At 32.7% G+C, this 4020-nt stretch overlaps 3 long non-coding RNA genes across 3 annotated transcripts; 2 read left to right on the top strand and 1 right to left on the bottom strand.

Moving 5' to 3' along the window:
- Positions 1–320: 320 nt before the first annotated feature.
- Positions 321–962, bottom strand: LOC121204917 (uncharacterized). Its single transcript, XR_005900052.1, has 2 exons — positions 875–962; positions 321–816 (listed from the first exon to the last, which is right to left on the bottom strand). It is a non-coding gene; the product is annotated as an uncharacterized lncRNA (long non-coding RNA).
- LOC107949632 (uncharacterized) lies at positions 644–1511 on the top strand. The gene is made up of 2 exons (XR_001697831.2): positions 644–932; positions 1245–1511. It is a non-coding gene; the product is annotated as an uncharacterized lncRNA (long non-coding RNA).
- A 1075-nt stretch (positions 1512–2586) lies between these two features.
- On the top strand, positions 2587–3782 carry LOC121204918 (uncharacterized). Its single transcript, XR_005900053.1, has 4 exons — positions 2587–2755; positions 2860–2946; positions 3036–3107; positions 3736–3782. It is a non-coding gene; the product is annotated as an uncharacterized lncRNA (long non-coding RNA).
- Positions 3783–4020: the final 238 nt, after the last annotated feature.

Here is a 4020-nt window from a genome sequence, read left to right as displayed (position 1 = left end):
ACAAAGAGATATTTATAAAGGAAAATTTTAAAATAAAAAAAAGTTCATATAATAGAACAATTTTAAAAACATTATACAAATGAAAGAAATTACAAATTAAAACAATATTGCATCAATAAAATAGTTTAAAAAACAATGTTAGGATAATTTTAAAAAACGAATGATAATTTTTTAAAAAAAAATAAAATAATTACAAAGAGTAAAAAAAACTAAAAAAACTCAATTGAAATAAAAACAAAATAAAAGGGATAATCCATGAATAAATAAATCATTAAAATAGAATTAGGGATTAAAACACAATGTGCGCAAACGAATGGGGATTAAAACACAATTATCCCAAGATCCTGAACGCAGCGTTTAAATATGTACCAAATTAAAAAGCGTACAAATCTTTGAGAAACATTAAAAAAGAAGAAAATATAAACAGGGCCTAATCAAATGACAGCGCAAAAGGAAGGGACTAAGCGCGCAAATATCCCTTCACCGCAAAAACACGGGGATCCTGAGGGCATCAGATCGGGTCAGGTCGGATAAGGCCTATATGACGTCATTTTGAGGCCACTGAAACAGGCCCCAAACGACGTCGTTTCCTCACGTATCTAAAAACAATTTCCCTTATCAGATCAATCAATCCCTTATTGAAACCAAACCCTAGACCTCTTCCCTCATTTAACCGATCCTCAAAAGACCAATCCCTAGCCGCCGTACTATCGCCACAAACAGTGGCCGACGGTGAATAAATCTCTCCCTTTCTAACCTCATTTAGTTCAAGATCTAGCACCTTCAATCACAAAGCATAAAAAAGAAAGCCTCAACCTCTGTTGGATTTGGTTTTAATGGAGGAAAAACTCCGACGGTATACCAAAGCCTCAACCTCTGTTGGATTTGGTTTTAACGGAGGAAAAACTCTGACGGTATACCAATCAGTTCAGGTGAGCCACTCCCTTTTATCACATTTTTTTATTTTGTAGTAGATGCAAAATGAAAGAAAGAACAGAAAAAGAAAAAACAATGAAATGACACACTCCAATCAAAATAAACATAAAAAGAAGGAGAATCACCTTCTGAAAATTACTTTTCGCACTTTTGATTGCTTTTTTTTTTAATCTGTATGCGTCTCCCTTCTTTTTTGTATACAATCGGCCTCCTCTTTTATAGCCAAATAGAGGTAAAGTATAAATATAAATTTTTCTTATTTTTTTGCTACTGCTTTGCTGTATTCTGTTACTCTTTTCTTCTCGCAGGTTCGATTGACGAGGAGATGGTCATACGGAGGTGCACGTGGTGGCGCGCATGAAGGTCTTACGGCACTGGTCTAGCTAGGGTTCGCTAAAATGTTTTTAGGTTTTGGGCTGAAATTTTGGGTTAGGGTTAGATTAGTTTAATAATCGGGCTTTGGATTTACTTGTAAAATGGGTTTATAAATTGGGCTACAATTTGTATCTGGGCTAATGAAGACTGTATCTGAACTTTAAACATTGATTTTTATATTTAATTTATTCTATTTATTATTTTTTGGATAATTTATGGGCCTGGGTGAAATGGGCCTATTACAGTATTCATAAAAATGTTATTTATAAAATTGAACTTTCTTAAGTTAAAAAAATATTATTTATAAAAAATGTTATGAAACTTATTAGACAATTTATAAAATAGTTTTTTACAAAGGTCATATATTATAAAATTTATATTACTTTTTACTCAATTTATGAATTATAAAAAGGGACATAAAATGGCACAAGTCTTTCTTCAAATTAAATTTATATAAACTTTTTATAATTAAAATATTTGAACTATAAATTTTTATAATTAAAATATTTGAACTATAAACTAAAATAACATAATATAAATGTTAATTTTGTAAATACAAAATGTTTTATTGCAACATATCATGAGGTATGATACTATTTAAGAGAATTGTGCTAGACATAAACATTATAAGCAACTTGCGAACCTCTTCAATTTGAAACATTTAAGGCATCAAAATAGGGGCAGCCCGTTATAACGGCCTTCCCCCAAAACAAATTTGGGGAATTTTGATATTTTTTCCTTGAAATTTAAAAAAAAAATAATTAGACCATCTTAAATTTTTGAAAATTCTCATTAATATCATAAATTTTAATTAGGCCTCTAATTTTTTTTAAAAAAATCTCATTAAACTCCTAAGTTTTTTGAAAATTTTACTAGCTCTCTCTCCCCCTTAACTCCAAAAAAGAACCTTTCTCTTAGGATAAAATATGGTTGAGAAAACATTTATTGTTCTAAAAAAATACTTTTCAAATTAACAAGATCAATTTAGTATAACATAAAAAAATAAGGTTGGATTGTACTAACATATTGTATATTTCATAACTCGAATCATATGTAGAATTGAGATGACCATAATTCATGGAAGAAGGTGATGTTTATAATCTGAAAATATCCTTAAGTTGTTTCAAAACAATTTCTAGTTGGGCATGCTGTGCCAAATGGTAGAAATTGAAGGGGGAAACTAGTTTGCCTTAACAATGCAAACATAGCACTTTCCTTGACAAGTTGTCATTAAGAATAGTCTTTAAAGGACTTCCTTCAGACCTTTTAAAGCCCCTGACAGGAATGCTAATTTTATGAATGAAGCTTTTTCTTTTCTCCAGCTTGGTTGGCTCAATGCAGTTAGAGAATGGCAAGAGGAGTTCGTTGGCAACATGAGCTCTAGAGAATTTGTACCAGAGATCTCTTATGCAGTCGTATCTTCGTCTTTACCCCAAGGGGAGAGGTATGATAATTCGTAAACCATAATTTGGGCTTTTATTTCTGCTAAAATATTACCATAATTTTGTGGGAACTACTGCTCTGATAAATATTTCTTGCGATGGGAAGATTAAAAATCTGCCTATAGGGGCTACTGTTATTGATTATTCCTACATGATACACACCGACAATGGAAACAAAATGGTGGTGGAGAAGGTAATTTTGGATTGCATGTTGCTAATTTCCAATTCTAGTGTCAGCCTACAACAAATGCCACCAATTTAATGCTTGACTTCTCATTGCAGGTCAATGGTAATCTTGTTTCTCCCACGCATGTGCTTGCCAATGCTGAAGTTGTGGAGATTATCACCTATAACGTTAGTATATATTGACCGTGGTTCAATGTCCATTTTACTGAGCTTATAGAACATGCTTCTATGATAATATTTAAATTGTGGGACAACTCGTATTTCATATGCTCGATGAAAAATATATAAATATATGTGTATCTATATTTGTGTTTCTTTTTCTTTCAAAATTTCGAAACTAGCAGTTAGAACACCGAATTCAGAGTAGGATTATAGGTCATTAGACCTAATATTGAAGAGGTATTTACTATTTTTTCAGCTATGACAGAGGAGAAGACTTGGGTTACTGATTGAACTACTTACAAAACTATAGTCTTTGCTGTAAAATATTCTTATCTGCCTTCTCGGTTGCCCGCTATTCTAAATTGACCATGTCACAGTATTGACACTATAGTTCATTTGTGCACAAGCAATAGCCCTGGTTCTTTTGTAAGGTACATCTTTGCCTCTTGTTCCAGGCACTCTCAAGCAAATCAGCTTTTTAAAGGCATAAACAGTGGTTGCAACATGCTAAAACACGTAGTGCCAGGCACAAAATCATTAACATGGGTTGAATTACATGAAGTATGAAACTGTGAATTATATATATATTTTATTCTTTAATCATTGAGTCTCTGACTGTCTTCATTACTAATAGTTAGTTCTTGAGGGAGCAAGCTGCACCATCTGCTGTGGAAATAACAACGGATAGAGTAAACGACTTCATTGCTTATTCTGAAGAGGATAGTGAAATGGAAGACCTCTCGTATAGTTCCAGACAAAACAGACCTCTATGGGAGAAGATCCTGAGGAACATTGTGGATTTTTCAACCTCAGGAAGTTCTGAAGATGCCTTGACGGTAAAAAATGGAAGTATTTGGGTCCCTAAGGTCAATGGGAAACATAACAAACAAGAACAGGATGTGGGTTCAAAGGCCAATGG

Source organism: Gossypium hirsutum, chromosome A08, assembly GCF_007990345.1.
Source record: "Gossypium hirsutum isolate 1008001.06 chromosome A08, Gossypium_hirsutum_v2.1, whole genome shotgun sequence".
Lineage (NCBI taxonomy): Eukaryota > Viridiplantae > Streptophyta > Magnoliopsida > Malvales > Malvaceae > Gossypium > Gossypium hirsutum.
Note: the sequence above shows the minus strand (reverse complement) of the source record. Positions and strands in the feature narration are given on the sequence as shown.